Raw genomic sequence first — 12,361 nt, forward strand, 5'->3', positions numbered from 1 at the left:
AAGCTCAGCAAAATTCCAAAGTGAGAAAGCAAACTCTCAGATCTTTGCTTAAATCTTCTAAAAACAATTTCATAGCTGTTTTCTCAAATGCAGCTCCAATAACCAGTATGGGTTGACATTTATTCATGCAAAATGCTCTGCACAACTACCAGCAAACTAATATATTTTATATAAGTGCTATTAAAAAATATATGCAGAAACAGCCATGTCCGCTGGCTCTGCTGGCTCCCACCCATGAATATCCAGTGGTTCATTCGCCCAGAGCCTGAAGGGCAGCCTACACCACTATCTGAACATGCAATTCCCAGGCATACCTTTTCTGGTAGGTGACCTATGTCCACTCTCCATACTTACCCCAGCATCAGCCCACAAATATCCACACAGCTTTTGTCAGTGGCCTTCTGAAGGTGAATTTCAATCAGCTTATGTGCACAAACTTCAGCCTCTTTCAGCCCTGCGGCACCTCGGGGTTCTACATGCTAATCACAGCTTCTGCCAGGTCCATCACCAGCTTCCAACCATGGATATCTGCCGCTTTCAAGCCGCGGTCCTGCTCAGAAGGTACACTTGCCTTCTCGTTGCTCCACAACATCTCATTGACGGATGATGGCCTCTTTCCATTTGACACTTCGCCTCCATGCGGAAGGAGATCACCAAGTACTGAGTAACACAACTGTTGTCCACTGTGTCCTTTTTAAGCTTTGCCTTGGGCTTTCCCCTTGGGCCGCTTTTGTATATCCACTGAGCTACCATGTGCTTATGTGACATCACAGGGCGTCCACAGCCAATAACAGCAGCTGGAGAGGCATCACCATCATCACGTCCTCAGGCCTCACAATGGTGGGTACAGCTCAGCAGCCATTTTCCCTTTGCTTATTTGCTATGTACAGCTCACTCCTTATCTGTAATGACATCAGAGAAAGGCATGCCTTCCCATTTTGATTCTCTGGCATCCTATCTGCATAACCTAGCAATTCCAAAATATAGAGGTGCTTTTACTCTCACAAGATTGAATGTATTATACTTGAGGGATGATTCCAACAGATTCATCATGAAAAACGCTTTTGTCTCTGTGGAGATGGCAGTACCGAATCGGTGGCGCGTGCCCTTCTGGCTTGCACTCTTTATAAAGACTCGAGGAATGAGATTATCACCCCTCTTTTATTGTCCATTCTGGGTCGCCCAACCACTGCCACAGTGTCCTTTCTCTTGGCAGATCAAGATGAGCAGGTGGCAGCAAAGGTTGCAAGGTTTTTAGCTGGGGCAATCAGAATAAGATCCACCATTTGCTGATTCAGGACCCTAAACTGTGTTTTATATAATCAGCTTTTTATTTCTGTTCTGTGTATATTGCAATGTTCTTTTGTTGCTATGGCCTATGGCTGATGCAAATACAGTGGTACCTCGGGTTAAGAACTTAATTGGTTCTGGAGAGGTCCGTTCTTAACCTGAAACGGTTCTTAACCTGAAGCACCACTTTAGCTAATGGGGCCTTCCGTTGCTGCCGCACAGCCGGAGCACGATTTTTGTTCTCATGCTGAAGCAAGGTGCTTAACCCAAGGTACTATTTCTGGGTTAGCGGAGTCTGTAGCCTACAGTGTCTGTAACCTGAAGCGCATGTAACCTGAGGTACCACTGTAAAGATTCAGTCATTGAGACAGAATTGGTCCCAAGCCCAAGGGAAGGGTGGATGGGAATTTGGCCTAGCCAGAGGAATGTGCAGCTACAGGTAAGGACTCATTGGGAGTAGGGCCTTCCTCTTAAGGAGACCTCTGGAGAGAAGGGAGTTGACAGGAGTTGGGGTGTGGCTTTAGTAGCTCCACATCAAAAACCCCAGGGCAGAAATAGAAGAGTTGTTGGAACAAAGTCTCTGTATCACTTCTGTGCACAACCCAACCATGGACTGCTCTGACTTTGACTCTAACCTGGACTCTGCTTACTTGGACTCTGATCTTGGATGGGCCCTATATACTGCTTTGTTTGCTGCCCCATTGGTGTTGCTGCCTGTCTACCCAGGGACCTCTTCTTCACCCCAGGATCTGATAATAACATTCTCCAGTGGGCTGCCTGATTGTGATATCTAACTGCAACAGAACACATGTGCTTTTCCCCTTGGGACAGAGATACCCTTCTGTGCAGATCCATGCCTAAACTTCCATGTGTTCCCAAGTGCTTTTGGAGAATGCAGTGTGGCTCTTGTGTTCAGAACCACTCCCCCCTTTGAAGGTTAGCGCTCTTCTCTTCAGCAGACACACTCTTAGCTCAGTATATTTATACCCCTGACTGCCACTGGGATATGTCGCCCCAGACTTTGCAAACTTCCTTCCTCTCTGTTAGGTTGATTGCTGTTGTTTTCTTTTTTTGTGCTGTGTCCTTTGAAAGCCTGCTTCTGGGTTTTAATCCAGGAGTAATTAAAAAGCATTGTTGAATGATGACGTTCACTCCCACAAGATATAGTGATGGCCTCCGACTGGGATGCTTTGAAAGAGGATGAGACAAATTCATGGAGGAGGAGAGGGCTATTGATGGCTACTAGCCGCAATAGCTGTGTTCTACCTCTACTGTTGAAGGCAATTTGCTTCTGAATTTCAGTTGCTGAGAGCTGCAGGTGGGGAGAGTTCTTGTTGCACCCAGGTCCTGCTTGTGAGCTTCCTACAGATATCTGGTTGGCCACGGTGAGAATAGGATGTTGGACTAGATGGGCCACTGGCCTTATCCATTAGCTAGCCTCTTCATTATTGAGCTACCAATGAAACCTCACATATTTCATTATTTTGCATCAGCCTTAGGCAACCAGGCACCCTCCGGATGCTTGCGCTGGCTGGGGCGGATAGAGGCAGTAGTCCAAAAGATCTGGCAGGCACTCAATCTGGATTGAGCAAGGCTGGAGAACCCTGGGGCCCTCAAGATACTGTCGCAATGGCCAGGGAGGGAGGTTGGTTGGGGAAGACTGCTTTAAGCCCATCCACAATTCAAACAATCTCTCTTTAATGTGCAACAGAGGCTCTGTAATCTGCCAATCTCCCCCTTAGGCTGGAAATCTTTTGAGAGCAATGCCTAGGTTTGTTTTTCTGCATCCATGAACACCCCACTTGCCCCTGCTCCCCTCTTCATCTGCACCACGATGGCACCTGTTTTTTTTTTTTTTTTAAACTACTACTGTGCTTCCTGTTGTGAATATTAAGTATGTGAAATGAAGCAAAGGATATCCAAGGCCTGGCTGCTGAAGTTATTATTATTATTTTTATTTAAAAAGAGCATATGAAAGCTAATTGCACTTGCATATAAATAGAGGTTTTAAAGAATATTGTCCTCTTCGTGATTACAATGTAAATATTAAATACTCAATAACTGGAGGCCTGGAAATGAGAGGAAGTTACCTAAGATGTCCCAGTAGGATGTTAAATTGAGTTTCTTTTCACACACACACACACACACACACACACACACACACACACACACACACACTATTGCGGTGCCTTCTGAGAGTTATTCCATGTGCAAAACCTTAATCTGCTTGCAGTGAGTGGGGCACCACTCCTGACATTGTGCCTGCTCATCTGGCACTGTCCCAACCAGTGAAGTCTGAAGGGGGAGCCAGTTGTACTTCTGAAGGATCCTTCACTTAACAAGGTATTTGTTTAGAGCACTTAAATTGGAGACTTTAGCCAAAGGCTAAAAGTCTGCAGCCAGGTAGTGCTGTGAAAGAAACATTGGCGAGCTGCTGCCAGTCAGTGTAGACAATACTGGGCCTGGTGCTGAAATCCCAAGGGAGCAGAAAAGACTATTTATGTATGCGACCACGGCTGCGTGGATGTTATTGGCCCAGAGATGGAAAGAGGACAAAGTCACCACCAGAGAAGAATGGCAGATGAAGTTGATGGACTATGCTGAAATGGCTAAAATGATGGAAAGAAACAGAAATCAAGAAGACCAAAATTTTAATAAGGAATGGGAAAAATTTATAACTTATCTTAAAGACCATTGCAAACAGTTAAAACCGTTAGTAGGATTGGAATATCACTTGTAGTTTAAGGGTGAATTCTGGATACAATGGAGATGGAAAAGATTTTGGGCTATCATAAAAGATGCAGAAAGAAATGATAAAAAACAGGACCCACAAAGGGGTGGGTGGAAATCCAGGAGATTCCTTGGAATCTTGATTTTTTATGATTTATGTTTGATATATCTCTGTAAAATTTTAATTTAAAAAGCCAAATGATGATGATGATGAAGGAGCGTCTCCACCCCCATTGTTCTACCCGGACACTGAGGTCCAGCACCGAGGGCCTTCTGGCAGTTCCCTCGCTGCGAGAAGCCAAGTTACAGGGAACCAGACACTGTGGAACGCCCTCTCACCAGATGTCAAAGAGAACAACAAGTACCAGACTTTTAGAAGACATCTGAAGGCAGCCTTGTTTAGGGAAGCTTTTAATGTTTGATGTATTACAATATTTTAATATTTTGTTGGAAGCCGCCCAGCGTGGCTGGGGAAGCCCAGCCAGATGGGCGGGGTATAAATAAATTATTATTATTATTATTATTATTATTATTATTATTATTATTATTATGACAATATTGGGCCTGTTATATGAAAAGGATACAAAGCATTTTTCTACAGGTTCGACTCTTTTAAGGGAAGTATATATCACCCTATGTATATTTGCTGTCTTTTATAGCCTTGACCTAAAGCATGGAGATGGGCTCTCACTGCCATAGCATTCAGTCCTTCCTGTGGCTTGACTGAATGTGTCGTGTGGAGCTCTGCCACGCCCTGTGTGCTATGGGGGATCCTTCTCGCATGCCACTTCCCAAGACATCAACACACCAGGAGGCTCGTGCGTTCACAACTGCATAGCTACGCTGTGCGATTCTGGAGAACCCCGCCTTTCCCTGTAATAACGGACGCGATGAAGGGCTGCGGGTTAATTAGCATATTTAATTAACTGCAAGGCTTACCTTCAAGCTTATTGTTTGAGTCGGCAAAGGGGAACTCTGGGTGACCAACTGCAAATTTGCCTCCCAGCTAAGCTCTGTAAGCCTTTGAAAAGACAACGTGGGGGGGGGATTGGATTGCTCAATGCATATTAAAAAATGCTACCCGTAAGGAATGAAGACTTTGGGAATCACTGCTAACAAGGGGCTGTATTCAGTTTTGATCTTACTCAGAGTAAGCACACTGAAGTTTATGGACCGTGGCTAACTTATGTCCATTAATTTAAATGGGCCACAGCGCAAGACTTAGTTGGACAAAACCCAAAATTATTACTGTTACAGGTGGCACATAATATTTTTTCCTCAGTTGTAAGAAACCAATCTTTTAGCACTTGCACTTTGGAACTCCCTGCCTATTGATACCTGGCAGGTTCCTTCACAGTGTTTTATTCAGCACCTAAACCATTGTTTTAAGGCAAGCCCATTCAGACTTGTAAAGGATACATGGTGGGTTATTGTTGCCTTTGTTGCGGATTGGTTATTGTTTTTAGCCACTGTCAATTTTAATAAACTTTTAGATATTATTAATACCTGTTTTAATCAATAACTTTAATGTTTTATTTCATATTGTTGCAAATTGCCTAGAGGCTTGTTTATTTTTTTTTACAACCAAGCAGTATATAGATTTTGGTAGATGAAATAAATCAATAAAATTATAAATGTATATATCAGTTGATGGCAAAGCAGGCTTCTGAGCCATTTATAAATTCTAACAATTCGTTGAACAAACATGAAGATGCAAACATTCATCCTAAAACACACAGTGAAACAATGTTGAAGCACTGAGTAGACTGGAGGTAAAACTTTCTGCTTAACGTGATGCTGATTTTGTGATGTGTTGTGATTTTGTACCAGATGTCAATCTAGCCAGCCCTGGTCTAGAGTCGGATTTGTGCTGTTTTGTCGCATATTGCCTCCATTCCACAGCAGTGTCAAGATAAGAGACTCCCACAGTTAAGACGCCCCAAAGGCAATGCGATAGCAGTCTTTGAAATTACAGAGTTTCAGCACCTTGGAGAGAGCTGCTTCACTCCCCCCCACAGAAGAGAGGAAGAAAGCTCTTGTTGACGAGATGAGCAAGTTCAATGCATTTTTTCGCATTTGACATACAGGTTTAAAAATAATAAGGACGGGAGCATTAGCCAGTGGCTGGGTTGAGGGTGTCCCCGATAATTATTAGGGTCACAGCAGGTGTGGAGTGAAGGAACTTAACCCACCTCCAACTCAGAAACTTCAATTGGTCCCCAAATGCAGTGTCCAGATTACAGGCTGGAGTTCTGTTTAAATCACATATAACTCCCATCTGAAAACAGCTGCATTGGTTTGGTGGTTCATTTCCAGGATCAATTCAAGCTGCTCAGGCCCCAAATAACTGAAATACTGCCTTCTTTCCTACAGAAACTTTCAGGTGCAGTGGGGCCCTCTTGGTATCCGTAGTTCCCCCACCCTCAGAGGTTCGTGGGGTGGTGGCCTGGGAAAGGGCCTTCTCTGTGGCAGCCCCTAAGATGTGGAACTCCCTCCACACAGAGGGCAAGCTCATTATACAGTTTGCAGTGAAGCCATACCTCTTTACCTTGGTCTTTGACACCTGTGATGTACGTTTTCAATGTTGTTGTTGTTGTTGTTGTTGTTGCTGCTGTTGTTTTGTTTTTGTTTTTTAAAAAAGATTCTGGTTAAAATAATAAAAGGGAGCATTCCTTGGATGCCTAGATCCAGGTCTTTGGTGAGAGAATCCCAGCAGAGATTTAAAATCACAAAATATGCAGCAAAGTCAAGCATGAAAATATAGACTGTTAGACCTTTAAAATACCCCCTACCAAGTTCTTTCCAAAGTTAAAAATTGTTTACTTGCAAACTCTTCAAAAGTCAGATTCACATGTTTTTCCATACTGCAGCAAGAAAACACAGGCAGTAAGATTTATGTTCTAAAGTGGTGAGAGTTTCCAAATTATTTGTATAGAAACACAAAGATGGCTTGCTTAAGCTATGTGGTCTAAGCTTAGAGCAGCCAGGTTAGACATCCTTACTGGTAGAGTTCACCTGGTGGAATGGGGGAACAAAGGGTTTGATAACACTTCCTCCCATTGTGATGGGGAGTGACCTAACAGACAGCTTACTCTATGGTCTTAACCCCTTCATGCACTAATTAGAGTTAAGGTTGTTGGTTATATGAGGCTGATTATACCACATTCAGGACCAAGTCTATTTGTAACTGTAAGTTTTACAACTGCATTTTCAATTGTTGCAACATGCCCTGGGACCTCAGAATGAAGAGTAGGCAATGAGCTAAAATTATAGACGTCATAGTAATAAGAACAAGAGACAAGTTTGGGGTGGACTGGCATTTGTGTATTGATTTTATAAATAGCCAGGAATCTGGTAAAGCAGTTCCAACTATGTATATAACATACAGTACTTTGGTATTTTAAGGAGAAAAAAGAGGACCCAAAAGAGTTAGACGAATTAAGATAACATTTGGTGGATCTAATTAATGGGGACATTTGTTTTGATTATATGTTATAGAAAACAATGAATGCTGTCAAGGAAAAGTTAGTCTTATAAATCACAGGAGATTGAATGTAATGTTAAATAGAAGATTATTAATCCTACTTGTAGAATTTATTGTGCTTTAAAGAAATGTATTCTGAATCCTGAAATACAGTTCATGGAGGGAGGCAGGTTAATTTATATTTATACTTTAATCAATATTACATTTGTGTTTCATTTTCATATGGATTAATATTAATATTAATCCATGCTCATTATGCTAAGGAACTGGGTCCCCTCTTTGCTATAGTTGCATGTTATTCTACAATTTAGGTGGTATTTTTCCTTATCTGAATGGAAATCCAGAGTGACTCAGAGGTTAATAAAGATACTATAGAGTTGTTGTTGCTGTTGTTGCTGTTGCTGTAGTTGTTGTTGTTGTGTTTGTCAGCTTGAAGTGTTATTTGAGACGGTCAGAGGTATGGAAATAATGACACGGTTAGTGGTTTAGAAAACCTGGAGCAACTGGGCATGTTTCCCCCTGGAGAAGAGAAGATGAAGAGGGAGCGGTGATTGCATGCTTCAAAAACACAAGTACCCAACAAAGAGAAGAGAGGGGAGGTTTGTTCTCTTCTGCTCTGTCTAGAGACAGCAGGGCTAGATCTTATGGAATGAAGCTAGAGGAGGGGAGAGCTCAGCTGAACATCAAGAGACAGTTCCTGGTTTTCTGCATGTTGAAGCTCAACAGTTGTGGCTTCCATAGGGCCACCGATCAGCTGATTGCCAGTGCTTTAGACACTCTCTTTGGCCCCTCCCAACCACCTTTGCATTTGCTAAAAGGTGTGGCTAGCCTAGAATGGTGTCACCGACCAAATGGGGAGTCTGAGTGGGCTTCATTGGGGCTGGAGAGTCGCCACCCTTGCCCTTGCCCTTGCCCTTGCCCTGGCACACAAACACACACACACACACACACAATTTTTAGAAAAGAAATGCACTTTTTGTGGCTAGAACTGCAACGTGAAAATGCCCTGCAAAGTGTGGCATGGACAAATAATGAAATGGAAGGTGTAGAAATACCCTGCAAATAATCAGGAAGGAATGTGGGATGAATGCTAATTGTCACGCACTGTCCACACAGCATCCCCTGTAGGGATGCTTAATAAATGCCAGATATCCTCTGACCCTCTGTGTGAGCTGAAGGCAGCCCTGTTCAGGGAAGTTTTTAATATTTAACGCTGTATTGTTTTTAATACTTGATTGGGAGCCGCCCAGAGTGGCTGGGGTAACTCAGCCAGATGGGCGGGGTATAAATAAATTATTATTATTATTATTATTATTATGGAATGAATGAATGAATTTTATTATTTCGGTCACAGACCAGTTCCAGCCCACATATGATATCAAGCAAGTCATAAAACACGATAGGGATACCTTTGAATTTGCAATTAGGTATAACAGGGACAATACAGATATAGCAACAGTTAAAAAATATATAAATTAAAACTTAGTCACTAACATATAACCTAAAATTATCATTTAAAACCTTAATTATTATGATAGGACAGCTTATTTCCTACGTTTTCTGGCAATAGCACAGAATTTAGCTACCCTTAACGTGATCTCAGGATCCTTGTCCTCTACCAGGGATTTTTGACATTTAAGTTTGGAGCTTTGTGGAAGGAAATTGGGAGGAAGCTTCAATTGAATGCATCACCTGGAGGAGACCCCCCTCAACCTGTGATTGGCAGGCACCAAGGAGAGTCCGTGTAGTGGCCAGGAGCTGCTGAGCAGCTCTCTTCATGGACAGAGGGGCAATAGATAGGATCCAGGGCTGGAGTCTTCCTTCACCCCAAGGTCCTCCCCCACCTGCAGTCCATGTGGCATCTATCAATACAGCCTCTGCTCCTCTGTTTGGTGACAAGGAAGAAGACAATGTGTTCTCAATTCTGCTGGATTTCCCTGTGTGCAGCAAAGTGGAGACAATGTCCAGCTCATTCAAGCACCACAAGGCAGGGAACAAAACCATTCCTGGCCCAATGAAGCTGCAAAAACTTGCTGTAACAGACACCCCATATCATCCCCATCTTGCCAAGCTTGTCCTGGCTATTGATTCTACCTGTGTTATGGTCCGTCTGTTAAACTGCATTGCTGTTTGGAATGAGACCTTCTTAGCAGATGACGTGTCTAATTTGTAGGTACAGGTGACTCTCAACTTATGGTGGGGTTAAGTTCCAGTGACAGTGCCTAAAGTCAAAATGGGCGGTAGTCAAAACATGTTGGGTTCAATGATAGTTGGGATTGAAAAAGTTTCCAACCCACCTGATGCCCACACCCATTCTGCCCAGTTTGCAACGTAAGTTTCAAGTTGCCGGTTCTAGAACTCTTTCGTGGGGACCTGAAGTAGGCAATCAATGTTAAGGAGAGTCTGTGGGACCAGAAAAACCTGTTGGCACTCCTGGACAGGCATATTGTAGGTTTAAATTCAATACACCAAATGGCAGGTTTGAAGGTCATGATTTATTTGCCATTTCATGGTTCTGACAGGTCATCTGAGGCAATGGCGGGCATTGTTTGGGGTGCCCATGAAATCTGGGTTCTGGGTTAAAGGAATAAGGAAGCAGAGGCATTAGGCCTTTGAGATATTTTGATGAACCTGCTTAGCATATGGGTTGATTCCAGTCTGCTTTTCAGTTTACCATGACCAGAGTTGCCTCTTCACCTGTGAGGAGAAAGAAGAGGGGAGGGGAGGCATACCTCCCAGAGATCAGGTGAAACTTTCTCTACCAAGCAGGGAGCAATCACAGAATTTGAGATCTGGGTGGGACTTTTAGTCTAATGCCTTCCCATGACAGAAATCTGTAGCATGATACCCTCATTCACAGCTGGTCAACCAGACTATGTGCAGACTCGCCCTCTCATCCCCAAACATCCATCCTTAGGGAATTGGATCTATTGTCTCACTGCTTTTGCCACCACAAATTGCACCCTAGCATTCCGTCAAAATCACCCCCCCCATGAGACCCACTCTATCCCTTTAGGATTGCAAGGAACAATTTTTGGCCTCAATTTTAATCATGGGAGGCAAAGGCAGATTTACGGATGCATGGAGATTATTCAATGCACTAATTATCCTTGTACCTCATCCCACACAATCTACCAGTCCAAACCAACCTGCTCCATGCTCCCATCAGAACTTGAGGTCCTTGTAATTCTCAGCCTTTGAAATGCCACTCATATCTTCTCCCTCAGCAGCTGATCTTCGGTAAGTACCAAAAGGACAACCCTTTAAGTAGGGAGAGATACCACTTAATGCGTGTGAGTCACATATTTAAAGATGGTTTGACTGCTTCAGCTTCTTCTTCTAGATTCTAAGCTTTACTGTGTACAGAATCACATGCCCAGAAGGGAGCCATGGACATCATCTAGACTGACCCCCCACACAACAGCTACTGCTGCTCCTCTTAATAATTTATTCTTCAGGTGAAACACAGACAGCTCTTTTGACAGCTCCTCAGAACACTTTAGTGTCCAATGTTTGGAGTTTTGTTTAACCAGTTATACACCAGAATATTGTGCCTCTCAAGGAAGATTGGCAATTGAAATTAAGGAAATATGCAGAAATGGCAAAACTCATTGGAAGAATAAGAAATCAAGAAGAGAGACTTCTTAAAATAGAATGGGGTAAATTTATTGCCTGTTTGAAGACACATTCTAAACAAATTAAAATATTGGCGGTTAAGGGAGAATCTGTAAATATATTTGAATTGGATATGCAGTAATAAAAAGATATGAAATAAATAAACGCAGAAAAGAGAGGAGAGAAATCGAGGAGAAGGTAAATTCTACAAAGGTTCTGTTTTTCTTGTCAAAATATTTGTAAAAACTGAAAATGAAAAATAAAATTATATTTGAAAAAAAGTATTGTGCCTCTCAAGGAAGGTGGATGCCCCAACCAATGGTCTGAAAGGATGGTTTTTTTATTTCATACTTACTGGCTCCTTCTTTTTCAAAGTCACCGGCTCTGGGGTTACCTGAGTCCTTACACTGCAGGTGACAGCCAGAACAAATAAGAAGATCATCAGATGCTTCATGGTGGATGGAAATGGATCCTGCTTCAGATCAGCCGAAAGGAAGCTAAGAGGGAGAGGCGGGGGGAGTCTTAATATGATCATAGTGGTGATGGTGATTTATATCCCACCCCACCCCCTAAGACTCAAGGCAGCTTACAGATAAAAATGCAAAACACAAATAAAATAAGGAGAGCTAAGACATATGAAGGATTTTCATTAACAAGCAATTAAACTGCAATAGAATTAAAACAAAATCTGTTAAAATACAGATAATAAAATCAATAAAAACATCACAGCATTATAAAAGGGCTTGCAGAATGAACAAAAGGAGGCTGTTTAGGATAGGGATGGGTGGAAGGCAGGAGGAATTCTCAGCACAGCACTAGTAGAGCCAGCAAAAGGAAGGAAGGAAGGATTTCTTACCAAGCAAGTGCTGTTTCTTCTAGGGATGAAACACGACTGCTTTGGCAGAAGCCGGCAGACTTCTCAAACAAAGAAATCTACCTTTGGCTGGGTTCCCTAGTCAAGCAACTGCAAAAGATTGGTGCTCACTCGACTTGCTGGTCTAAAGGTCTTCTAATTGTTGGTTCTGCACCCCAAAGGCCAAACAGCACATTCACATCACTTGTTGGCATCTGTTCAGGAGTGAAGCCAATCTAATGGAGAATCACAGTGCCTGCTGTGGCTTCAGAAACCAGTAATGTTGTTGTTGTTGTTTGATTAGATTTATATAACACCCTTCATTGTAAGATCTCAGAGCAGTTCACAGAATAAAATACAGGATTAAAAACCAGTAAATAAGTAAATCA

General features: G+C 42.6%; 1 long non-coding RNA gene across 1 annotated transcript; it reads right to left on the reverse strand.

Moving 5' to 3' along the window:
- Positions 1–10,050: 10,050 nt before the first annotated feature.
- Positions 10,051–12,103, reverse strand: LOC309536546. Its single transcript, XR_014221605.1, has 4 exons — positions 11,976–12,103; positions 11,475–11,616; positions 10,654–10,765; positions 10,051–10,201 (listed from the first exon to the last, which is right to left on the reverse strand). It is a non-coding gene; the product is annotated as an uncharacterized lncRNA (long non-coding RNA).
- Between the last annotated feature and the right edge of the window lie 258 nt (positions 12,104–12,361).

This window comes from Podarcis vaucheri, assembly GCF_965113315.1.
Source record: "Podarcis vaucheri genome assembly, chromosome: 7".
NCBI lineage: Eukaryota > Metazoa > Chordata > Lepidosauria > Squamata > Lacertidae > Podarcis > Podarcis vaucheri.